Below are 27,857 nucleotides of genomic sequence, written 5' to 3'. Positions count from 1 at the left end.
GGGTTTAAAGCTCCATGAAGGGATTGGGGCTAGACATATAGATCTGTGAATCATCTGTACAGAAATGATCATTAAACCCTTTTGGAGATGAGGAGGCAGAGGAGGAGAGATAAAGATGGAGATAGAGAGGGAGGGAGGAGAGGGGGGGAAAGTGGGAAGGGAGAGAGAGAGAGAGAGAGAGAGAGAGAGAGAGAGAGAGAGAGAGAGAGCTGAGGAAAGAACCCAGTCTTATGTTATGTGATATAGGGGTACAAAGAATGGAGAAAATATTCCCTGTCCTCAGGGACTTTGCATTTTAATGGGAGAGACAGCATGTAAATAATTAGATGCATATACCTATACATACACACATATAAGGGTGTGTGGGAGGAATAAATGGAAGGTGGTCTCCAAGGAAAAGACACTAATGGCCAGGGAGACTAGCAAAAGTCTGCCCTTGAAGCTGGGACTTCAGTTAGGTCTTAAGGAAGCACATACCAGCCTCCCTGTCTATAGGGCTAAGGATTTCAGCTTTACTCTGAAATGTACAAAGATGCTGTTCTTTAACTCAATATCTCCTTGCCACCCCAGTAGATTCAGAAATTTATAAATGTTAATTGACTTGTCTAGAGTCATGAAGTTACTAAGTGTGTGAGGCAGAATTTGAATTCAGGTTTTCCTGATTCCACATCTGGCACTCTCTCTACTCTGACACTAAGATGAGTGATGGCGGGGGGTAGGGGGGGGCGCGGCGGGGGGAGGTTTGTCTCCTTCCTCCTTATATAAGCCAATGTCTCCAAGAGCAAAGGGTTAGGAGGAGAGTGAGAAGTGGGTTAAAATACAGGGCCGGAGTGTAGGACCAACTGCTATTTTACTCACCACTTGGAGCATACCCTCACTTGAGCAGAGAAGCACTGGGTTGTTTCTGGGCTAGTCCAACCTTGCTCCCCGTCATCCAAACAACTTCTCTACATTCCCGTTTGCCTGGATTCCTGTTTAAAAGTGCTATGTAGCTTCTGTGTTCACAATAAATCTGTTTGGAAATCTGCCCTAAGAATGTTACCATGGTGATTATTTTGGTACTGCATGCTAGAAAAAGCTGAGGCACCTGCTGGCCATACCACTGAAACTTGTCTTTTGGAAAAATCAGCAGATGGCATTTGTCAGAATTCTCTATTTTTGATTAATCTGGGAAAAGGAAAAGAGTGTGGCAGTGTTGATATCCTTTTAACCCATACCGTATTACATCAGTTGCTAGGAAGAGGTGTGAAACAGCTGGGTACAATTCCCAGAGTTTCAGAGAAAACCCCAGCCTCAACGGTGGGCCACTTAAGGCCTCAAGGAGGAACAAAGACGTTCAGTGATTGGGGCTCTGGCACATGGAAGAAACAGAGCACTATCACATTGCCATCTCTTTAAAAGGGGGTTGAAATTACAGAGTAAGTCCTAGAGAGGCTTTTTCATTCTCCCCTTATGATAGGTCTCAAGTCTTGTAGCTGCCATCAGCTATTATTATTAGCATTTTTATATATCACTTCAAGTTTAATACAGTTCTTTCCCTAAATCATCTCTCCAAGCGGAGCCAAAACTAAGGTGTTGTACTCAGGGCTTTGTCCCCAGAATGCCAAATTTAGTGGGTATTAAATTTAGGAGATGCTGACAACACTCAAAGTCCTTCAGCATTTTAGTTAGCATGAACAATTAGTTATACTAGAAACATACCAGATGGCCACGTGTGGAGGAGCTCTGCCCTATGGAAGTCTCCTCAGAAGTGGGCAGCATTTTGGGGTCTCTGCCTTCAGCCCCTCTTTTCCTTTCCACCTCTACTCCACAGACAGTGTGTTTTATGTTATGGGCATTGTTTGTGATATTTGTCTTAGAGTTAAAAGTCTGTGCAGGAGGTAGTTAGGCAGTGAAAGGATTTTTAACCATATTTTATAGATGAGGTAAGTAGGATTAAATTGATTTGTCCAAACTCACAGAAACAGCAAATGGATACTCTGGTGTCTTTTTAAAGTAGCATAGACTCAGAAGTTAGTCCAGAAATGTGAGACTGAAAAAAGACAAGGCTAGATTGTTCGATGTATCTGCATGCTGTTCATATTTATATCAAAGCAAGGAAAATAATTAACTATTTTCTATGCATAAATCATGAAATGCCACAGTTGGAGAAATACAAAAGAAACAAAAATTCCTAAGTACATATTGGGCACTCTGTATCCTGCTTTAATCAACTATTGTTTAGCTAACAACTTACTTAGTGTTTTCTTTCTTAAACATTTTATTGATATATTTTACCACCATAATTATTTCACAATAAATATCCCTTCAAATTATTCACCCTTACAAAAAAAAAAAACCAAAACAGTCAAGCAAAACTTTTTCCTTAACTTTTGTGCTGAGCACAGTGTCTGGCAAATTGTAGATATAAATAAATGTTCATTGACTGACAAATACAATGCCAGTTGAGAAGACATATAAAACAAACAACTGTAATCCACCACCTCCCTATAGAGAAGAATAAAGTGTGTTCTAATTTTAGCCACCAAGCACCAATACTGGTCATTACCTTTGATCTATGTTCTAGCTGGAATTTTGTTTGCTTATGTTTTGTCTTTACTCATTGTAGATACTGTTCCCTTGGTCCTGCTTTTTTCCCCACTTTTCCAGTTCATACAAGTCTTCATATGATTCTCTAAGTTCCTCAAATTTATCCTTCCTTTTTTCCCTTGTGATTTCATTGGTATAAAGAATTCACAGTGAGAAAATTCCCACTGCCTATGTAGATTTATATTCTGAGAGTTCCCTCAGAGATGAAGTAACTCATCTAGTATGTCAGAGTTAGTATGAGTTTGATGTGGGACTTGAATCTGGCTCTTCCTAACTCTGAGGCCAGATTTCTATCCACTAGGTAATGCTGCATATCCTTGTCATTCCTGAAAGTTCAGTAATATTTCATCACATTTGAAGCAGGGATGACTGGAGGACTTCCCATAGAACTAGACAAGTTTTGGTCTCTTTGGTCTAATGCAACACTTGATCTGATCCCCTCTTCCTCCCCCTGCCCATTCCCTGGCAGAGGAGAGGCAGTTCCATATTAGTCTTTTGGTTCCTGTGACTGGGGGACTGTCTGACTGAGCCAGGAAAAGAAACCCCCACAAGGCTGTGAGAGCTGTAAAAAAGCTCCTCCTCTCTCTCAGGCCACTTGGGACATACCTAATGCCATCTCTTCCTTGGACTCTTACACAAAGCAAACAAAGAAAACCTGAAGGCCCTGAACAAAATGCAGTGAGAAAATGTCATTATTTAGACAAGCCTGAGATTGGACCTTAAGTCCCTGGCTACATCTTCAGATTCTTTTCCTGAGTATAGGTGACTGAATAGTGAAGGAGAGGTGGAACTTTCCAGTGTTGGTGACTGTCTGGTGAATTCCAAAGTTCCTAGATTCCTAAATCTGCAATGGCTCCTTAACAGGAGGGGCTCCATGCAACTGCATCACTTCTTAGAGACCAGATGACCTGCAAGGATTCCTTAACTCCTGGCACTGAAGATCCATGCCCGACTTACCGACAGATCTGGATTTGTAAGTTGCACAGAAAGCACAAATCTAAGGTGAAAGTTCAATATCTTTTCAGCAACCCTATAAAGATGTTTTTACTTCCCAGGAAAGTAGGCTAAGTGAGATGATTTATTATCTTATGTTTTAAGTATTTGTTAATATGTTCATTTGAAGTTTTTGAGACTCTTTCTGCACTCAGCTCACTCTTTTGATTCTTCTTCTTCTGTCCATCTCTCCCTATATCTTTGCCTTAAAGCTTCTTTTCTGGCTTCCTTCCAGCTTTTAATGCCACAAATCAGAGCCTAGTGGTCACCTGTACCTCAAGATGTAAAACTCAAGAAATATGTCTTTCTGGCTAATAAGAATTCAATAGTCTTTAAATAATTTTCCCATAGACCCCAAAGTGTTTTTTGTTTTGTTTTGTTTTCTTTTCTTTTTTTAAATTTAATTTAATATATTTAGTTTTCAGAATTGATTTTCACAAGAATTTGAATTGTGAATTTTCTCCCCATTTCTACCCTCCTGCCCACTCCAAGATGGCATATATTCTGGTTGCCCCATTCCCCAGTCAGCCCTCCCTTCCGTCACCCCTCTCCCTTCCCATCCCCCCTTCCCTTACTGTCTTGTAGGGCAAGATAAATTTCTATGCCCCACTGCCTGTGTATCTTATTTCCTAGTTGCATGCAAAAACTTTTTTTTGAACATCTGATTTTAAAACTTTGAGTTCCAAATTCTCTCCCCTCTTCCCTTCCCACCCACCCTCCCTAAGAAGGCAAGCAATTCAACATATGCCACATGCATATCATTACGTAAAACCCTTTCACAACACTCCTGTTGTGAAAGACTAACTATATTTCGCTCCTTCCTTACCTATCCGCCTTTATTGAATTTTCTCCCTTGACCCTGTCCCTTTTCAAAAGTGTTTGTTTTTGATTGCCTCCTCCCTCTATCTTTCCTCCCTTCTATCATCCCCCCCTTTTTTTATCTTCTTCCTCCTTCTTTCCTGTGGGGTAAGATACCAAATTGAGTGCATATGTTATTCCTTCCTCAGGTCAAATCCGATGAGAGCAAGATTTACTCATTCCCCCTCACCTGGCCCCTCTTCCCTTCCAATGAACTGCTTTTTCTTGCCACTTTTATGCAAGATAATTTCCCCCATTCTATCTCTCCCTTTTTCCCTCTCTCAATATATTGTTCTTTCACCCCTTAAATTGATTTCATTTTTTAGATTTCATCCCTTCATATTCAACTCACCCTGTGCCCTCTGTCTCTCTATATATGATATTCCCTTCAGCTACCCTAATAGTGAGGTCTCATGAATCTTTCCATGTAGGAATGTACACAAAACAGTTCAACTTTAGTAAGTCCCTTGCGATTTCTCTTTTGTGTTTACCTTTTCATGCTTCTCTTGATTCTTGTGTTTGAAAGTCAAATTTTCTATTCAGCTCTGGTCTTTTCACTGAGAAAGCTTGAAAGTCCTCTATTTTATTGAAAATCCATATTTTGCCTTGGAGCATGATACTCAGTTTTACTGGGTAGGTGATTCTTGGTTTTAATCCTAGCTCCATTGACCTCCGGAATATCATAATCAAAGCCCTTTGATCCCTTAATGTAGAAGCTACTAGATCTTGTATTTTTCTGATTGTGTTTCCACAATACTCAAATTGTTTCTTTCTGGCTGCTTGCAGTATTTTCTCCTTGATCTGGGAGCTCTGGAATTTGCTGACAATATTCCTAGGAGTTTTCTTTTGGGGATCTTTGTCAGGAGGCAATCAGTGAATTTTTTCAATTTCTACTTTACCCTCTGGCTTTAGAATATCAGGGTAGTTCTCCCTGATAATTTCTTGAAAGATGATATCTAGGCTCTTTTTTTGATCATGACTTTCAGGTAGTCCAATAATTTTTAAGTTATCTCTCCTGGATCTATTTTCCAGGTCAGTGGTTTTTCCAATGAGATATTTCACATTATCTTCCACTTTTTCATTCTTTTGGTTCTGTTTTATAATATCTTGATGTCTCATAAAGTCACTAGCTTCTACTTGCTCCAATCTAATTTTTAAGGTAGTATTTTCTTCATTGGTCTTTTGGACCTCCTTTTCCATTTGGCTAATTCTGCCTTTCAAGGCATTCTTCTCCTCATTGGCTTTTTGGAGCTCTTTCACCATTTGAGTTAGTCTATTTTTTAAGGTGTTGTTTTCTTCAGTATTTTTTGGCTCTCCTTTAGGAAGTCATTGACTTGTTTTTCATAGTTTTCTCACATCCTTCTCATTTCTCTTCCCAATTTTTCCTCTACTTCTCTAACTTGCTTTTCCAAATCCTTTTTCAGCTCTTCCATGGCCTAAGACCAGTTCATGTTTTTCTTGGAGGCTTGTGATTTGGCTCTTTGACTTTGTTGACTTCTTCTGGTTGTGTGTTTCGGTCTTCATTGTCACCAAAGAAAGATTCCAAAGTCTGAGTCTGAATCTGAGTCTGTTTTCGCTGCCTGGCCATGTTCCCAGCCAACTACCTGACCCTTGAGTTTTTTGTTGGGGTATGACTGCTTGTAGAGTAGAGAGTACTTTGTTCCAAGCTTGAGGGGATGGGCTGTTCTTTTCAGAGCTATTTCTATACAGCCAGCTCTGCCACACCAGCACTCCTCCTTCCCCAAGAACCGCCAACCTGGACCAGACTCAGATCTTAAGCAGGTTCTGCACCCCCACTCTGATCTGCCACTTAATTTCTCCTACCAGGTGGGCCTGGGGCCAGAAGCAACTGCAGTTGTAGATCTGTAGCTGCACCTCCTCAGCTGCCCCTGGGGCAGTGGCTGCACCCTCCTTTCACTCTGTCCCAGCAGCTTTTCCCACTAACCTTCTCTATTGTCTTTAGCGTTTGTGGGTTGAGAACTTTTGTAACTGCCTCAGCTCACTGATTCAGGGTGCTAGGGCCTGTTCTGCCTGGCTTCCAGTCTGGTTGGTCCTGCTGCCACCCACCCTGGGCTTTGCTCCACTCTGCTCCCAGCTCTGTGGGTGATAGACCTTACCCAGTGACCATCCAGGCTGTCCTGGGCTGGAGCCCTGCTTCCCTCTACTATTTTGTGGGTTCTGCAGTTCTAGAATTTGTTCAGAGCCATTTTTTACAGGTTTTCTGGAGGGACCTGGGGAAGGGGGAGCTCATGCAAGTCCCTGCTTTCCAGCTGTCATCTTGGTTCCCTCCCCAAAGTGTTATTTAATGCATATCTTTGTCATGTATAAACTTCAAAACTCTTAAAAGATTTACATGCAAATGAACTGGACCATAATACCCTCCAGCTATTGTCTCCTTGTACATTGTTCTACTCTCGATGTATTCAACTGAAGGATATTTCTCTCTCTGGAACTCACAGCAGTCTATCTCTCCTCAACATTTTGCCTGAGAGATGGTTTCTTCACAAGTATGTAATTGTTCTTTACACAAATGTCCTTTTTCTTCCTCTTTCAGAAAGCAGAGTATTCATATGTCAAAGAGATAATACCTCAGCATTGTATTTCTATGTCTTACGTGTCTTTGTAGGTTAAGCTCCTAGGTGCTTTGTGCATTTTAAGCTGTTTTAAATGGGATTTCTCCTATCATTTCCTCTAAAATTTTGTTAGTAATATGCAGAAATACTGATTATTTTATATTTACAATGTTTCTGAAGCTACTCGTCATCTCAAATAGTTTCTTCTTTGACTCCCCATGATTTTCTAAGCAAACTATCAAATCATCTGAAGACAAGAATAATTTTGGTTCCATTTTATGAAGGTTATCGAACTGCCATTTCTCATATGTTGAATAGTGGGGAAAAGTGAGCCTTTTGCTTTAGTTGAATTTATTGGAGAAGGTTCCAGTTTGTCCCCATTGTGCATAATACAAGTTCTCAGTTTTAGATATATGCTTTTGCTTATAACATAAATGAAGCCTACCCTTTGTCCAATGGTATAATCGTACAGTTTTTGCTGATTTATTTTTGGTTTATTTGAGAAGCAATGTGGTATGGTGAGTAGAGAATTTGTCTCAGAGTCAGGAAGACTTTACTTCAAGTCCCACAAACCAGCTAAGTAACTTTGGAGAAGTCGTTGACACTCTCAGTGCTCTGAAAAACTCCCTAACATTTTAAATTGCAGAGCAGTAGCTGATCTGCATTAGCAAAGGAAATTTTTAGATAGATTTTCCTACGTTAAGGAATCACAGGTCAAGTCTAATTGTTTGCCTAATGCTAAAGTGTCTATACATCCCTAGCATAAATCCAACTGTGTCAAAATGAATTTTTCTGATATATTACTTTAATCTCATTGATAAGGTCTTTTCTTTTTTTGTATTAAAGTTCACTAGTAATATTGGAATACAGTTCTCTTTCTCTGTTTATCTGGTATGGGGAGAAAGACCATATTTGTAACAATAAAGCAGTTTGATAAAGTTTATCTTCTATTGAGAAAATTTTATTCAGCAGAAGCATTAGGGCTCTTTAAATGTTTAGTAACATCCCATTGCAAATACATCTGGACTTTTTTTTTTCATTTGGTAGATCCTTGATGATTTGTTCAATTTGACTTTCTGAGATTGGGTTGCTTATGCTACCTACTCCCAGTTTTGTTAATTTAGGTATTTTCTATGTTTATCCTATTCATCCATTGCCCTTAAATTTTAGGACATTCAGGCATATGATTATAAATAGCAGCTTTTGGTAATTTTTTTCTTTATTTATTTGAAATTTATCTTTCTTATTTTTTAAGCTTATAATTTGGCTTCTGTTCTTCTTGCCTTGATTGAATTGCCTAATTATTTGATGCTTTTTATTAATTTTTAAAAGTTTTGTTTAATTTAAATTTTTTAGTGTGAAGGCAAATGTTGCTAAGCAGAGTTGTTAATTCTCCATTTCTACTCTGTTAAAACATTTTCAAAGACAGATATTTTCTTCAGAGGACTACTTTAGCTACTTTCCATAAATTTTGGTATGTTGTATCATCATTTTCATTAAATTATCTCAATGTTTTTATGACTTCTGTAGTCAACTCATTATATAAGATATTGTTCATCTCTATTTAGTTTCATAATTTGTTAATATTTTCTTTATTGGTGACTATTATTACAATGTAACATGCAGAGAATGTATTTTACACATATTTATGATTTATTGCATGATAAATTTTTGTAAGACTATTATGTAATTCTAAGAAAAATATGTTCTCTAATATTCCTATTCAGGAATCCTCAAATGTCTTTCAACAAGAAGGTTAGGTCTTCAATTAGAACTACATAAAAACAATTTCCATCCATTGATTAACTGGCATACACTATATCATATTAAATAGCATCATACAAATGACTACCACCCTCATGCAGAAAGTGTGGTGACTTCAGTGAAATTCATCACAGATTGCAACAAATTTGAAAACAAAAAGTCAAATCATAAGTTGGCCAAACTAAAAATGTAAGCTAGATGAATTGTTATCTCTTTGAATTCAGATTTATAGTCATTATTTTCTCTCCTGTTCAGCTGCTTGGGGGAAAGGAGATAGGTAATTTGATTCTACCAGGCCTTAGGTAGGGTGATCTTTAAGACTCAGAAGGGGGAGGAGGAAGGGCACTCACCATACCTTAAGGTTCCATAAAGTTCTCATTGCTCCTTCTAGTCCAAAGTGTGAGACAGCTAGATCTTTCATTCTCTAAGGCAGGGCAGCAGAAATGTAAAGCACTTATTTTTGCATATTTGTCCTAGTTTTGTATTAATTTTGGTTTTTGTTCTAATAAGAGTGTTTTGACTGAACAGATAATTTATCTAAACAGGATTCCCATCTTCCACATTGTTAATGAGTCCACATTCCCTTTTTTCAAAATATAATCAATTTCATTTTTTATAATGTTATGGAGTACTCACCCAGTCCATGGTCTCATTATTCAATTCTCAAGAATTCATGAAGCATTTTTGTTATTTACAAGCCTTTGACCTCTTTAATTTTTTATTCATGAGTCATATTCTCCAACATATTTTTGTTATCTTTCCCTATGCTTGCCTTTGCACTGGTTAGTGTCAAAATATATGCTCTTTAAATTTGATAGATCTTACTTATTTCTTCATATAATTTTGCCCTTCTTCAGTCTCTACAACAAATGCTGGCAAATAAGCTGATATTAGTTTTATGGTACTCTTTTTTCAAATTCTTATCATAAATACTGTAATATTAACTGTCCAAACAACTAAATAATTTTCTTACTGATTTTGAATGCACAATGAAAGCAACTCCACTAACTCCTTTATTTCCCTCTCTGTGGATAACATACAAGCCCTTTTTGAATACAGCTACAGAAGAACAACATGATTGAAACAATTCATTTCCTCAAAAACTAATGTATATCCACACATTGGCCATTGGAGAGGATCTGACATTTACAGTACCAACAGCTAAATGGATGTTTATTGAAAGCCCAAAAGCAATGCGATTCTTAGCAACATTTGCCTACTTTTCCACTAATATGTTTGTGTGACTATAGAAGTTAAATGAGGCTACATAAAAATCATTTTGCATCTTTCTCTGTTTTTCAGTTACCGTGGCCAAAGAATTCATAACAGAGTGGTTAGCCTAACTATCAAGGATCCTCTCTGTGGTTAGGCTAGTCACTGAAAAAAAAAGATGAAGTTGGTTGCTTTTCATTTTAGTAGAACCCGACCATGCCTGTCAAGGTGGCCTCCACATCAATTTTAGGCATGGGAAAAGGATTTTGCCCAAAGTAAGAATCCATAAAACTTTATATAGAAAAGTGCCAGAGAAGTATGAGTAGTCTTGACTTATAATACATTGAAGAGTAGATGAGAGGAAGCTTGATGAGAGACCCAAGTGAGAAAAATCATCCCAAGAATATTTAAGGATGAAACGAGAAGAAACACAACAAACATGAAAATGGAAAATATTCCAAAAGCTTTTTACAAAAATATTTTTCCATCAAGGGCAATGGAGCTATTACAGGTACACTCTAGTATTGTAGTGTAATATCAATTGAGGCGGGACTTTCTTACTGTTTTAAAATGATTAATTAAATGTCTTTGAATCTCACTAGGTGCTAAGCCCCAGACCCAAACCCCTACTAGATGTAAAACCTATGTGGATGTGGATTGGTAACTAAGATGGGGCCCAAGGTGGGGCTAACTAAGGGGAGGGCCTAGTTTACACATGAGTTTGAGTGACATGTCTGGGACAGCAGAGGCTTTTAGGCCATTGTGGGTTTAAGTTGCCTCTTTGTGATGATTCTAGGTCACGTGGGTGAGTCATATGTGTGACTCACCCCTGACCCTGAAAAAGACATAAAACCAGGGGTTGACTTTCTCTTCTTTGGAGCTCTTACCCACAGCAGTGGTGGCGAGCATTACTCTGGGCCAGCCCTTGTTATGAGCTCCCGGGCTGAACCTAGATGTTGGTAACTATGAATCTGTATTTGGTCTGTCTGTTGATGTTTGTACTTTATTTGTATTTTGCTCTAAAGTTCAGGGTGCTGGTCTTTTCCCCTGAACTAAGTGAATGATATTTGTATGCTGAATTAAAGAAAGCTTGTCAACCCTTTCATATAGCTTTCCTTAGTTAAGCAGATCAAAAGAACCTGTACTTTTGCAGCATGCTGGTAGCATTCTTGTTGTTGGGCTTTCAACCACACAACGGCTGCTAGCCGAATTGTTGAAACATATAGTCCTGGATGTTTTGCCAGAACAAGTGGAACTTTCAAGGAAGAAAAAGAAGAAAGGGAAAACAAATAGACTCAACAAGTATACACAAAGGATTCCATGATAGAAGTAGCATGATTTAAGACACTGAAGATCAATTGTAAATGTATTTGAATGAGGAGACAATACTTGAGGCTTGGAAAAAAGAAAGAATTCATTTTTAAAAAGCAAATACAACTGAGAGAATGTCAATAATTACCATTTCCTATTCCCACTTTCATACCTACACAAATTTTTTGTTAAGAGTAATGGGCACATGAAGGTATCCTTGATGAGGGCATTAGGATAGAATAGACAGGCTTTCACAAGTGACATTCCATATTAAGCACCATCTTTACCATTATACAACTGACTAAAATACATACAGAATACGAGATGTTACTGTGTTTGTTATTTGTCAATTATAAAAATGGCATTTGGCTTTGTAGAGCAGAACAGCACCCTAAAGGATACTTGCCACATCTCGAGATTAGAAAAAATACTTTAAAATGCAAAAGCAGTGAAAACTCTGTGCTATAATACTGTTTATTAATACCAAGTGTGATGTAAAATGGAGAAACATATGCCCAACAGAAGTTACTGTGTGAGTGCAAAGGCAGGTATATTAAGGGCCAGAATATTAATACAAACAAACAAGACATTCTCTACTCTCAAGAAGCTTACATTCTAATGGAGGAAGATAATGTAAAGGGGAGATGGATAATTGGGAGAGAGAGTACCCAGGAAGGGAAAAGTAGCTGGTGAAGAGTTGGTGAGGAGTCAGAATAGCGAGTCAAGACAAGAGTGAAGTTGTATAATTGAGAATCATGGTTGTATAGTTGTATAGTTTAGAGGACCCAAAGAATAGAAATTGAATATCATATAAACCATATTGGATAGGCATGGAGCATGAACAAATCTTCACACAATTTTGAGAGGGTATCGTGCGTGGGGAGAGAGAGAGAGAGAGAAGGAGAGAGAGAGAGAGAGAGAGAGAGAGAGAGAGAGAGAGAGAGAGAGAAGAAGAAGAAGAAGAAGAAGAAGAAGAAGAAGAAGAAGAAGAAGAAGAAGAAGAAGAAGAAGAAGAGGGGGAGGAGGACGACGAGGAGGAGGACGACGAGGACGAGGAGGAGGACGAGGAGGATGAGGAAGAGGAGGAAGAAGAAGAAGAAATTCTAAGGTGAAAAGGGAGAGTATTCCAAGTACAGGCAACAGCCTATGAAAAGGCAAAGAATTAGATGGTGGAATGTTGAGTTTGCTAATAGCCAGTAAGCAAGTTTGGCTAGAGCACAGAGTTTGTAAAGGAAAGTAATGTCAAATCAGTCTGGAAAGCCAAGTTGGAGCCAGATATTAAAGGGCTTTAAATGACAAACAGAACAACCTGTATTTTGTCTTGGAGACTATAAGGGATCATGAAGATTCCTAAGCAGGGGATTGATATGGTCAGATCTGACCTTAAGAAGATCAACTTAGGACCAATATGGAGGGTGAATTAGAGGGGAGAGAGAGAGAGAGATTCTAATTAAGGAGATTAAATAGTAGTACATTGGAGTAGTTCAGGCAAGACATTATGAGGCTCTGAAGTAGAGTGGTGGCTTTATTACTGGACAGAAAGGGAAAGATTTGAGGATTATGTTGTAGATAGAATTGACATGCTGCAACTGATTGGATATATAGGGTAAAAGAGAATAAAAAGCGGAGGATGATTTTGGTGTTGTGGACCTGGATAACTAGAAAGTTGGTGATATCTTTGGTAGAAATATAGAAGTCAGGCGGCTGAGCCGAAGTGGTGGTTGGAAAGCAGGGACTAGAGTGAGCTCCCTGCCAAGTCCCTCCAAAAACCTATAAAAATGGCTCTGAACCAATTCTAGAACTGCAGAACCCACAAAATAGCAGAGGGAAGCAGGGCTCCAGCCCAGGACAGCCTGGATGGTTGCTGGGTGAGGTCTATTGCTCATGGAGCTGGGAGCTGGGAGTGGAGCAGAGCCCAGCATGGGCCGCGCAGACCAACCAGACCAGGAGCCGGGCGGAGCATGCCCTAGCGCCCTGAATCAGTGAGCTGCAGCAGTTACCAGACTTCTCAACCCACAAATACCAAACACAAGAGAGAAGGTTAGTGGGAAAAGCTGCTGGGTACAGGGTGATAGAGTTCATGGTTCAGCCACTGTCCCAGGAGCAGCGGAAGTGGGGCACCTAAAGAACTACAGCTATAGTTGCTTCTGGCCCCAGGCCCACCTGGTGGGAGGAATTAAGTGGTAGATCAGAGCAGGAGTGCAGAGCCTGCTGAAGATCTGAGTCCAGTCTGGGTTAGGGGTTCTTGGGGAAGGAGGAGTGCTGGTGTGGCAGAGCTGGCTGTAACAGCTCTGTAAACAACAGCGCATCCCCTCAAGCTCGGAACAAAGTACTCTTTACTCTACAAGCAGTCATACCCCAACAAAAAACTCAAGGGTCAAGAAGTTGTCTGGAAACACGGCCAGGCAGCGAAAACAGACTCAGATTCAGACTCAGACTTTGGAATCTTTCTTTGGTGACAAAGAAGACCAAAACATACAGCCAGAAGAAGTCAACAAAGTCAAAGAGCCTACAACAAAAGCCTCCAAGAAAAACATGAACTGGTCTCAGGCCATGGAAGAGCTGAAAAAGGATTTGGAAAAGCAAGTTAGAGAAGTAGAGGAAAAATTGGGAAGAGAAATGAGAAGGATACGAGAAAATCATGAAAAACAAGTCAGTGACTTGCTAAAGGAGACCCCCCAAAATACTGAAAAATATACTGAAGAAAACAACACCTTAAAAATAGACTAACTGAAATGGCAAAAGAGCTCCAAAAAGCCAATGAGGAGAAGAATGCCTTGAAAGGCAGAATTACCCAAATGGAAAAAGAGGTCCAAAAGACCAGTGAAGAAAATACTACCTTAAAAAATGAGATTGGAGCAAGTGGAAGCTAGTGACTTGATGAGAAATCAAGACATTATAAAAACAGAACCAAAGGAATGAAAAAGTGGAAGACAATGTGAAATATCTCATTTGAAAAACCACTGACCTGGGAAATAGATCCAGGAGAGATAATTTAAAAATTATTGGACTACCTGAAAGTCATGATCAAAAAAAGAGCCTAGATATCATCTTTCAAGAAATTATCAGGGAGAACTGCCCTGATATTCTAGAGCCAGAGGGTAAAATGGATATTGAAAGAATTCACCAATCGTCTCCTCAAAAAATCCCCAAAAGAAAACTCCTAGGAATATTGTCAGCAAATTCCAGAGCTCCCAGATCAAGGAGAAAATATTGCAAGCAGCCAGAAAGAAACAATTTGAGTATTGTGGAAACACAATCATAATAACCCAAGATCTAGCAACTTCTACATTAAGAGATCGAAGGGCTTGGAATATGATATTCCGGAGGTCAGTGGAGCTAGGATTAAAACCAAGAATCACCTACCCAGCAAACCTGAGTATCATGCTCCAAGGAAAAATATGGATTTTCAATAAAATAGAGGACTTTCAAGCTCTCTCAGTGAAAAGACCAGAGCTGAATAGAAATTTGACTTTCAAACACAAGAATCAAGAGAAACATGAAAAGATAATCAAGAAAAAGAACAAGAAAAAGAAATCGCAAGGGACTTACTAAAGTTGAACTGTTTTGTGTACATTCCTACATGGAAAGAGGATGTGTATGATTCATTAGACCTCACTATTAGGGTAGCTGAAGGGAATATGCATATACATATATGTGTATGTGTATATATATATATATATATATATATATATATATATATGTGTGTGTGTGTGTATGTATACATGTATGTGTGTGTATACATATATATATAGAGGGGGGGGCACAGGGTGAGTTGAAGATGAAGGGATGATATCTAAAAGAAATAAAATCAAATTAAGGGATGAGAGAGGAATATATTGAGAGAGGGAGAGAGGGAGAGATAGAATGGGGTAAATTATCTCGCATAAAAGTGGCAAGAAAAAGCAATTCTGTAGGAAGAGAAGAGAAGTCAGGTGAGGGGGAATGAGTGTATCTTGCTCTCATCAGATTTGACCTGAGGAGGGAATACCATGCACACTCAATTGGGTATCTTACGCCACAGGAAAGAAGGAGGAAGAAGAAGATAAAAAAGGGGGGATGATAGACGGGAGGGCAGATGGGGGAGGATGTAATCAAAAACAAACACTTTTGAAAAGGGACAGGGTCAAGGGAGAAAATTCAATAAAGGGGGATAGGTTAGGAAGGAGCAAAATATAGTTAGTCTTTCATAACATGAGTATTGTGGAAGGGTTTTACATAATGATACGTATGTGACCTATGTTGAATTGCTTGCCTTCTTAGGGAGGGTGGGTGGGAAGGGAAGAGGGGAGAGAATTTGGAACTCAAAGTTTTAGAAACAGATATTCAAAAACCAAAAAAAAGTGCAATGGGGCATAGAAATTTATCTTGCCCTACAAGAAAGGAAGGGAAAAGGGGATGGGAGGGGAGTGGGGTGAGAGAAGGGAGGGCTAACTGGGGAACAGGGCAACCAGAATATACACCATCTTGGAGTGGAGGGGAGGGTAGAAATGGGGAGAAAATTTGTAATTCAAACTCTTGTGAAAATCAATGCTGAAAACTAAATATATTAAATAAATTAAATAAACTAAAAAAAAAAAAGAAAAAAAAAACTTTTGGACATGGCCAAGGAAGGAATTTGCTTTATTCAATCATAAGTATTTCTTACAAAGGTTTTCTTTTTCCTTTTTAAAAAAAATTGTTCTTTGATTGGGGAGAGGGAGAGTGGGATTGAGAGAAAATAAATCCTGGTTAATTGGAAAAAAAAGAAATAAAGAATTCAGAAAAAGGGGTAAACTTGAGGGGAAAAAGAAAGAGTTCCATTTTGAACATGTAGACTGATATGCCTTTGGAACATTGCAGGTGGAGCTATCGAGCTGACAGTTGGTGATGTCAATGTGGAAGTCAGGGGGGAAATATAGGTTGGATATATAGATTTGTGAGTGATGTGCTTAAATATGACAGTTGAACTCATGGGGGATGATAAGATCACTAAGGCAGAGAATGCATGGAGAGAAATTAAGAGGGTCCAGGACAGAACCTTGGTCTACACCCAGAACTGCAGAGCAATTATTTAGCCAAAAAACATAAGAAGGAACAGTCAGACAAGTGGGGACTATGGTGGGAGTGGAGGAGAACCAGGAGACATCCATATCACAGAAACCTAGGGGGTATAGCATATCTAGAAGGCGTGAGTGGTAAAATCATTAAACACAACAGAAGTTAAGGATGAGGAATTAGAAAGCAATTCGACAATGCAATGAAGCCATCATATCATGTGGTAACCTTGGGAAGAGTAGTTTCAGTGAAGAGGTAGCTTTGGAAATCATAATGTAAAAGGCTAAAGTTGAGTGTTATATGGTGAAGTGGAGACAATGAGTGTAGGCACCCCTTTCTAGAAAATTAGCATTGAAAGAGAGGAGAGGTATAGCACAATAGCTTAAGGGGAAGTCAAGGTGAAGGAAAATTTTCTTTAGGCTAGAGGGGATCCAGATATGCTTTCAAACTATATGGAAGAAGATAGTAAATTTTAAAAAAATGAGGACTAGAAAGAGCAAGGAGATGGTAGAAATAGCAGGTTCCTCCAGGAGATACTCCATTAGACAGGCAGGGCTAGTATCAAGGGTACACAAAGAGAGGGTTGGCTCTGGCAAGGAGAAGCACCTCTTCTTCCTGATACATGGACAAAAAGGAAGAGAATGGGGGTGAGGATAAGGCATCAAGTAGGGGAGAAGGGACACCCAACATATGTTCTCATTTTTATTTTTATAATACGAGGTGAGATCTTTTGCAAAGAGGAGGATAATGAGCTGGTGAACTTGGATTGAACACAGCAGAGAAAGTTTGGAACAGATGCTGTAGTGAATGTACAAGGAATCTATCAGAGAAAAGTTAAAGGACTGTCATGTAACAATGAGCTCTCAGGAGAGACAAGGTAACATAAATTTTCAGTGGATTCATTCAGCATGGTTGTATAACCATATAGTATCTGCAGCATGAGAGTAGAAGCAGAGAAGGTAGATGGTGGGAATAATCCAGATTTGGTATTTGGAAAAGGATAAGAGATCACATATCCACAGGAGTGTTAGATAATTGAAGAATGACTATAGAATGGAACATTTATTCCTATCTTGTTAGATTCAATAGGGGCAAAACTAGCACTTTGGTCCCTGGGGCAGGTGATAAGACATGAGCAAAGGGAACATATTACAAATCATGTCAAGACTTTTCCCTCGAATCAACCTTGTAAATCATAATGTGAAAGCAATACAAGCAGAAGTTAAGACAAATCCAGTCAAGTGGGATAGAAAACCTATCTATTGGGTTACTGTTGTGCTGCTGAAGGAGGACATGTATTAGATTTTGGGTTCCTCTAAATTTTGATGATCTGGAAAAAAGTTCCCATTATCCTCACCTAGTTACAACTCTGAGATTTAATCCTTTGGATCTTGGTTCTGCCATATGTAACCAGAATTGTTTTCTTTGAGTGACTCAATTTATCTCAGTGAGCTTTACTAGGTGCTAAGCCCCAGGCCCAAACCCCATTAGGTGTTAACCTAATCCATGTGGATGTGAACCTCCCAGGGTCCTAAGGGAAGGTGCCAACTCAAGAACCAATCACCAGAGCCTGAGCTCTGGTGATTCAGATGATGTTTGATGATGTCTGAAGCCCTATAAGAAAGGAGGACAGAGTCATTTGTGCAGGGGCTCTGGAGATGGTGTTGAGGAGGAGACTCTGGGCAGCTGTAGCTAAGGAGCCCTCCAGCTTGTAAACCCGGATGCTGAGATTTTGTTGAACTCTGGTAACTATGTGTTGGGATTGAATCAGACAAAGTCTGTTGATGTTTGAAATTTGTTTGCATTTTTGTTTTGGAGTTCAGAGTGCTGGCTTTTTCCCCTGAACTAACTGAATGATATTTGAATGCTGAATTAAAAGTAAGCTTGTCAACCCCTTCACCTTGCTTTCCTTAATTAAGCAGATCAAAAGAACCCATGCTGTTGGCAGCTTCCTGGGTGCTGGCTGTGGGTGAATATTATACCTCCACAGAAGCTGCCAGCCAGATTGTTAAAACACCATCCACCATATTAACTATACTTTCAAACTTTGTCTGATTCTCAAATATTCTGAACATGCCACTTATGTCAACCAAAGCACTTATAAAAATGTTGAACAGAACAGTGTCAAGAATAAGAAAGAATATTGAATTTGGAGTCAAAAGACATGGTTTCAAATTCCACTTCAGTCATTTAATATGTGACTTGGGTAAATCATTTTACCTCTCCATGTTTGGGTTTTTTTTTATCAGTAAAATATGAGTAGGGGTATAACCAAATCAGTTCTAAGGTCCTAAATTCAGGTAGATCTGAGAAGTCCTATAAATTTTTATTGAGGAAGGGGAGAACCTCAATGAGTGTTTATCTAGCCTTTGCTTAAATAGCTGCAGGGATGGGAGACCTACTACGTTGCAAAGAACCCCACCTCACTTCTGGAAAGCTCTTTTCCAGTATAGTATAATAGAAATGTGAATCAGGCAAATACAAGCCAGTTCTTATGACAGACACTATTCTGAGTAGGACTGGACCATGACAAAACATTAACTTGGATAAGTATATCTTTGGAATACTCAGTCTTCTACTTTTCCTATCCCTTTTATTATCTCCTTGCTCCCCATTTCCCCCAAAATTTCAGGTTTCCATTAACCTGTTTAAATAGGTGGCATAGTAAGTGTGTGTGTGTGTGTGTGTGTAATGCTTATACGGTGTGTGTACATGTTTGTGTGCATATATGTATATACATATATATGTACATATATATATATATATATATATATATATATGTATGAGAGAGAGAGAGAAAGAGAGAGAGAGAGAGAGAGAGAGAGAGAGAGAGAGAGAGAGAGAGAGAGAGAGAAATAGAGAGCGCAGAGAGCATCAAGTGGACTTGGAGTGAGGAAGACCTGAACTGAAATCCTTCCTCAAACACTTATTAGCTATATGACCATGGGCAAGTCATTTAAAATCTCTCAGATTCCAATTTCTTCATGCGTTTTGTGAGAATCAAAGGAGACAATAAATATAAACTATTTCATCAACCTTAAATCATAATATAAATATTAGCTACTGTTATTACTGCTTCCATCTTCTTTCCTCTCAAAACCCACTCTCAAGAAAGAATCTGCTATCCATCATTTACCATTTTACACTATAGTATGAATTTAAGTATGGCCTCTGCCAGAGATAGGCTTTGTTTTTCAAATTTTGTAATGAAAACTTTTGTCTATCCCTAAAATTTTAAATACCATAAGTTTCTAAGAAGATATCTGGTAAAAAGACAAAATCATTAATGTCAGAGCTACCAAAATCATACCACCTAGAAAGCATTATCCTTGCCCCTGAGAACATTTACATAATTTCATTTTTGATCAAATTGTGTCTTACTAGCTTATAGCTACACATTTTATTTACCCAAAGACTTTGTGCCTAAACTCATTTCCAAAATAGATCAAATGTAAAAAATGACATTTTGGATAAGAAACTTTAACTAACCTGTTTGAACCTCATAAGATCCATATAGACTTTTAAAACTCAATGCCTTGGGAATAATTCTACCATTCCACTGAAGAAAAATAAAATGACAAAGTCATTTCTTCTTTTCCCTCACAGAGAAACCAGAGCCTAGGAGTGTTGACAGTTAAAATCCTTTTTCTAATCCCAACTATTTCATTATGGGTCCACTCAATGCCAAACAGCAAGGAGATATTCCTGGGAAAATACCATCCACATAGCCATGATTCCAGAGTTCAATGTCCTGATAAGAATGCTGTGTCATAAGCCTAGGGTATGCTCTTTATTACATCACAAGCTTGCCTTCTTTTCATTTCTCTTTTCTTTTTTTTCTTTTCCTCTCTTTCTTTCTTTTCATAAGCAACATGTCTCCCTAGAATAGTCTTACTAGAGGGAATTCCTTTAATCTTTTCATTTAAAAATATTTCTTTCAATGTCGTAAAAACAAAGTGGGTAGCTGTCAATTGGAGAATGGCTGAAACAAACAACTGTGATTTATAAGTGGAATGGAGTTTTATTGTGTAGTAAGAAATTATGAATAGGAGGATATCATTTTTTGTCCTTCATTTTCAAAGGGGACCAATGACATCACAGGGCAATGTCTTGACTCTTGTGTGAACTGGATTTAAATGAGGCAGAGTTGAACAGTTTTTAGCTTTGCTTTGTCTTTCACAGTCATTAAAGTCCAGTAGTAAGACAAAAGCCAGGACAACTGGCAATGGCTGGGGATGCAGTGAATGACCTTGGCATCTTTGATGTCTGACCAAGCTCTAAGCTCTCCACAGTGCCTACTTCAGACACTTTTACAGTCATTGGAACAAACTGTTTTCTCTTCCACCAGGGAAAGTCTTCACAGGCTTGGGGTAGTCACCTCCCTAATCGCCCAAGGCCTATACTCAACCTGATTTAGCCCATCTGCCAAGACCAGAGGTGGGGAACCTGAGGCCTCAAGGCCACATGTGGTCCTCTAAGACCTCAAGTGCTCCACCGATTCAGTCAAAGGGCCACACTTGAGGACACAGAGGGCCACATATGGCCTCAAGGCCACAGGTTCCCCACCCCTGGCCAAGATGGTTTCCCAGGGTGTGGCCACTGTAAGCACTGCAGTTCCTTGGAGCCATAGGTGAGAGGTGAGTGCCATGTGGACACCAAAGGTGGATGGGCAGCCCTAACACCAGAGGTGCCGGTCCTCCTTGAATATCCCAGATACCCCTTGAGGATGAGCTGTATCATCTGACACAGAGCAAAATACACAGAAACAAGAACAATATACAATAACTACAATAGGCTAAATTTAATAGATCACTAAGAGAAAACTGAGCTCTGCTAGCTGCAAAACCAACAGTGATTCCGAAGAGCAGCTAAAAATGAAGGCTCCTGAGGAAAGAACTAGAGTCCTTGAAGAATTAAAAAGTAATTGGCAACTAAATAACATACTTAGAAATAGCTGGGGGGAGGGCAAAGGGCAAATTATAACAATAAGAAAAAAATTCACCAGAGAAAATAACAGTAATAAGACGACACTCTAAAACTTACAGGATGTTCTCAGCAGCAACTCTTAGAGGACGTTTTATAGCACTAAATGATGTCATCAATAAATGAGAAAAAGAACGATTATTGGATTGGATATGCAATTTAAAATTTTGAACAAAAATAAATTCAAAAACCCCAAATAATCAACAAAGTTGAAATTCTGAAAATTAAAGAGAGAAATAAAATTAGAAGCAAAATAAAAATTGAATTGATAAATCCAGGGGCCTAAAAAGCTAATAAAGTTGATAAGTAGGTTATATGATTTTTTTAAAAGAGAGGAAACCAAACAGATGCTATTAAAAATGAAAAAAAAAGAGAATTCATTACAATGAGAAGAAAATAAAGGAAATCATCAGAAACTATTTTGCCCAAATATATTCCAGCGAAACTGATAATTTAGAGACAATGGATAAATACTTACAAACACACAAAATAGTCAAGCACCGTGGGTGGCAGTAGCCACAGTGAGGGAACAATGGTGCTGATTAAGAAATTCCATGTGGTTTTATCATGTTCAGATAAAGAATATCAGGTTGGATAACTTTACTCTGTGACAGATGCCAGTAAAAATGAAACAGGAGGTGGAGGAGGCACTGAAGTCTTAACAAATGAACCTTATGGGAAGGATGGAGCAAGGAGGAGTGCACACACACCAAATTTACCACTTAAAGAATAAAGTTCCTGGATTTATAAGGATTATCGTTCCTGAGGGTTCTTTGGTATTTCATGAGAAAGCCTAGAATGTGCATTCCTAATGCAGAGCAATTGTGATTAATGAACATATGAAAGACAACTTCTTCATTAAAATTGAAACCTGGCACAAAACAAACTTGGGAACAATAGAAAATGTCTATAATTAGGTTCTAGCACTTGGAAGATGGTTAGAATTATCCACATCAATATTGCAGACTGAAGTCAAGTAGAACTTGCAGATTACGAACAGGTTGAAGACCCAGCATTATTGCAATCACTCGAGACAAAATGAGGAATTTTGGAACCTAATTGGAAGCAGGAGCTGGCAAATAATCCAGATTATCCTCAAATGTGTGCCTACAAGTTGGTAACCATCAAATTCAAGTGATGGTGTCCATAGAGTAAAATAGAAAATGTTATTAAGAAAGGAAGAAAAAGAAAGAAAGAAAGGAAGGAAGGAATGAAGGAAGGAAGGAAGGAAGGAAGGAAGAAAGGAAGGAAGAAAAACTTCCACTTGCAGTTCTTTTGTTGGATTGACAAGTGGATTCTCCTACAGAAGAAAGACATTTGAAGAATGAGAAATCAGTCTCACAGAGAGCTAGAATCTATGTGTAAGAAGGGTTCCATCCAAGGCACATCAGCTACTGAATTCTAGATGAATCTTCTGTTGGGTCAGAGGCCATATCAAGCTGTTTATGTAATCAAGGACAAGTGAGGGGAACCTGTGCTGCCCATGATGAATGAGGAGGGATCTGGCCAGTAATTTGCAGTGTTAATATTTCACAGACACAGGCATGTGACAATGTGTACACATGTATCTCTATCTAAACATGTGTCTATATGTATTTGTGTGTATATCTGTAGCTATATATAAACATATGCAGATCTATACATCCTGATGTATATACTTTTGCATATATGTACATACACACATACCTCTACTTAGGGGATTAGCATGAATTCTCCAGCGTATTGTACCCACAGTAAAAATACAAAAGGAAATATTTTATTATATACCTGAAGCAGATTTTAATATTATCATAGTAATATCATTGATGGATAAATTGACTATAATATAATGCTAGATGGTATGTTTCATAGATGTTAAGTAGTGAATCAATATGTACTTTTTTTGTTATTCTCTTAATGTATGTTAAAACTTTTTATTTTAGCCTCACGAGTAAACAGACTCCTAAAGCTAGCTAACTAGCTACATATAGATATGTAATCCAGATTAACTAATTTAGAAATAGACTATTTAAATAAACTGATATCAGAAAGCTGAATTGAACATGATATAAATGATTTCCAAACAACAAAAAGAACTCTAGCATTAGATAAATTTACAAGTGAATTGTAACAAATGTTCAAAGGACAATTAATTCTAATATTACACAAACTGTTTGCAGTAATAGGAAAAGGAGGAACCTTTCTAGTACCTTTCTTTGATGCAAATATGGTCTTGACACCAGAGAGAGACAAAGCAGAGAAGGAAAATTATAGATCAATATCCCTAATGAAAACTGACAAATTTTTAAAATAAAATGTTAGCAAATAGGCAACATGTCAGAAAAGCTAGACACTTTGACCAGGTTAGATTTATACTGGAATTTCAGGGTTGGTTCAACATAAGAAATATTATAAATATAAGAAATCATGGCAAAATAAGTAATAAAAACACACAATTATGTCAATAGATTTAAGATCTTTGACAAAATCCAACATCCATTAAAAAAACCAGGAAGCATGGGACTAATTCATATACAATCTATCCACAAATTTTATGTGGAATGGAGAAAAAGAGGCCTTCCCAATAAGATCAAGGGTAAGACAAGGATTCCCATTTTTACCACTAGTATATAACATAGTCCTAAAAATGCTATCTGTAATGATAAAAAAGAAATAATAGAGAGAATAAGCACAGCTAAAGAGGAAACAAAATTATTATTTTTGTAGAGGATGTGATTTGCTTAGAAAACCCTAAGGAGTCAACCAGAAAATTAATTGAAATAATACATTTCCATAAGTTTGCAGGATATGAAATAAACTTTTAAAAATTATCAGTATCTTTGTATATTAAGAACAAAACTCAAAAGAAATTCCATACGAAATAACTACAGGAGGCATAAAATATTTAAGTGTATATCTACCAAGATATATCCAGGAACTATATGAATCTGATATAAAACATTTTCTGCAGAAATAAAAACCAACATAAATAATTAAAAAAATATTAATTGCTTTAGGGTATGTCAAGCCAATAAAATAAATATGACAATAGTACATAAACTAATGTACTTATTCAGTGCTATATCAATGAAACTACCAAAGGATTATTTCATAGTGCTAGGAAAAATTACAATAAAATTCATGTGGAAGAACAAAAGGTCAAGAATCTCAAAGATAATAATGGGAAAAAAGTGGCAAGGAAAGGACTCTGTCAGTTCCAGATCTCAAAGTATACTACCAAGCAGTAATTACTAAAAACAATTTCATAGTGGTTAAAAATAGACAAGTAGACCAGATGTTCTATGAAAAACATGATGAGGACCTACAAATTAAAGTGGTATAAACAAACGACTTCAAACCAAAGTAGTCATGCGGAAGAGCTATGAAAACTATTCTGAGAAGTATTGCTCAGGATTAAAAATAAAGCACACCAAAAGTTTGTTGTCTATGCAGAAGACTCGCACCTATATAAAATGAATGCTTTCTTAAAAAAGAGATACAGAAAGCACCACATGTCATCATAGAAAATGAAAATGACCGTGATTTTGACAAGAAATGAAAGGTTACTGATGCAAGTCATTTCTCAATCAGCTGTGAGACCATTACATGTTGGAGCAAAGATCAAAATAAATCAAAGAAAGAAAGAATAAAATTAAGAATTTATGGCAGGCAATTAAAACAGCTCCAACTTGACCTATTTAAATAAGCTGCTGAAAATAGGAAATTGGTTAATAGGATCAAAGATTCAAAACTGGAAGAGACTTTACAAAGTGGTTTAATACAGTCTAAGGATACAGTAACAGAAGCAGTCTGGAATAAGGTAAGGGTTAACGCCACAGTGTTTCACACTGACAAAATCATATCAGGAATTTGCTATCCAATTCTGGAGCCACTTTTTTTTAGCACATACATTGAACAGCTGTAATTATTCCAAATGAAGACAAGCAGAATGTCTGCAGAACTTAAAACTATGCATGTGGATTATTTGGAGGAAGAGGAAATGTTTAGGTTGAAGAAAAGAAATGACCTATTACATTCCATTGCCTCATATAATTCCTTAGTCCCAGCTTAAATACCACCTCCTCTATGGAACTTTCCATGATCTGCCAGCCAGAAAATACTTTTCTTCCATACTTCTTATTACACTTTCTCATGCTTCCTTGGATCATTGTTTTTGGAGCACATCTCTTCTCTTAATGTATCATACTATACTCATGTCAAAATATGCTCAAAATGTCCCCTTCCCTTTCTTCTCCACTTCTGTGATTCCTGTAATCATCTTCTACCTTAAACTAAAAGACAATTAAACATCTTTTTTTGAAAATATCCTTAAACTTCCTTCCTTTAAGAAGTAGTTTAGTGTGAGTCTCATTGTAGATAGAACTGTAAATGACAAATGGTAGAGAGATGGAAGGGCCTGTCCAGTTCCATTTTGTGTTCACCACAGAAACTATCACAAGATCATTACATAGTAAGCTATCAATAAATGTGGGAGAAGGGAAGCAGGGAAGAATGCAGGGAGAGGAGGAAAAGAACATTCCCTCAATAATAGATAATAGATGGGATGCCTTTCACAGAACAGATCATATTTCAATGATGGCAGACAATTTGTCACAGTGTCTAGGGAGAACCACCATTGCATATTCTCATATTCCATGTTCTCAACCTCCTCCTTACCCTAGAAGAGTGAAAAAGGAGAAGTTGTCTGATGAGCCAATAAATAATTGCCCTTGTCTTCCTGCCTCTAGAAGATAGAAACTCTTAAAGTGGCAATATATAAAAGAAACAAAGGCTTTACCAAGAGGGTAACTGGAAATCTGGGGGTAGGGAGTGGGAAATATCCATCCAATTTGACAATTTCTACCTGTCAGATGTGATCAGCTCTAAGGATGATCCGAAGGTTCAGTCTTAGGATATTTCACTGGGATTAGAGTTTCATTGTGGAAAATCTCACTCAGCTCCAACTGCTGACTCATTCCTTGAGTAGTGTCCAGAAAATCGGTTTCCAAGATTGCACTAGCTCACATGCAGAAAAAAAGCTATCAATATGTTCAAATTTTTATCCATGTCAATCTTGTTTCCTTATTCCTTGATATAATGAGTTATCTAATTATGGTGGCATCTGTTGAGGAAGAATCCAGTTTTCCTCCCTCCACCGAGAACCATCACAGAAAGCTTTATGTGGTTATCACACAGAGAATGATTTATTAAGTAGAATGAGACTTTTAACAGGCTCTAGTTATGGCTAGCACCTGACTTCTGTTATTCTTTTATGGCCAAATAGCCAATGATAAATGGAGCCAGAAGCAACAGAAAAACAATGAAGCAGAAAAGATTCTGAAAGATATTAAAAAGAAATATTAGGGATAGAAGTAAATTTAGCCATCCCAGTTAATACTTTCTCTCCCTACACCACCTGTGTGATAATTATAATGTGCAATACTTGATTTTATGTCATTACAATCTGCCATTAGGTATCTACCTTGATTTTATAAAAAATATTTTCTACTTTTTCTCCCCATTCTATGCCTCTTGGTTATTCTTTGTTCTTTTTAATTTCTCATTTAGGGTTCTGCTCTTTCTATGGGACTTAGTCAACTCCTATAACAACTTCCACATTTACAAGATTAGTCTTAGGATTTTAGAATTAGTCAGTCCATCAAGAGACATTAATTAGGCACTTACCAAGTGCCAGCCATTGTGCTAACTGAAGATACAATGAAAGTCAGAAACATAGTCCCTGCCCTCAAGAAGCTCACAATGTAACAGGGGAGGCAACATGTAAATAACTGTATATCAAAAATATATACAGTATTAGTGGAAAATAACCTTAGAGGGAAAAGCATAACAGGTGAGAGGGGAAGATGAGCTAAGTTTTAGTAAGCCAGGGAAGCTAAGAGTCAGAGCTAAGTAGAGAGAGCATTCCAGTCAAGGAGAACAGCCAATGAGAATGCACAGAATCAGGAAATGCATTGTATTGTCTGAGGAACAGGAAGTAGGATAGTACAGCTGGATCACAGTGTGTATGGAGGGAAATGAAGTATAAGCAGATTGGAAAGGTAGGAAGTGGCCAGGTTGTGAATAACTTTAAATAACAAAGACAGGATATTATATTTGATATTGGAGGTAATAGGGAGTCACTAGACTTTAAAAAGTAAGAGAGTGAGATGTTTGATCTACACTTTATGAAGGTTGCATTGGCATCTGAGTAGGGAATGGATTGGAGTGGGGAGGGACAGGAAGAAAGACAAGTTAGAAAGCTCTTGCTGTACTCTAGGTGACAGCTGATGGCCTGGATAAGAGTGGTCATTGGGAGTGGAGAGAAGCGGACACAAAAAAAAATGTTACAAAAGTAAAAGTGGCAAGATTTGGAGGCAGACTGGATATGAGAGTTTAGAATCTAATGGGGGAAGATGAAAACCAAAAGGAAGTGGAAAATGGGGGTGAGGTGAGGACAAACCTGATGGGAGAGTATGGGGGGGGGAAGTCAGTCAGAGAAATCCCAAGATGGCACAGGTAGATGAGAAAAGAGGAGATTTCTGAGCTAGTATCTCTCCT

At 38.0% G+C, this 27,857-nt stretch overlaps 1 pseudogene; it reads left to right on the top strand.

The window, feature by feature from the left end:
• The first annotated feature begins 21,852 nt into the window (after positions 1-21,852).
• On the top strand, positions 21,853-22,814 carry LOC118831897 (annotated as a pseudogene).
• Positions 22,815-27,857: the final 5,043 nt, after the last annotated feature.

This window comes from Trichosurus vulpecula, chromosome 9 (genome assembly GCF_011100635.1).
Source record: "Trichosurus vulpecula isolate mTriVul1 chromosome 9, mTriVul1.pri, whole genome shotgun sequence".
In the NCBI taxonomy this organism is placed as follows: domain Eukaryota; kingdom Metazoa; phylum Chordata; class Mammalia; order Diprotodontia; family Phalangeridae; genus Trichosurus; species Trichosurus vulpecula.
This window is presented reverse-complemented; position numbering and strand designations above follow the sequence as displayed.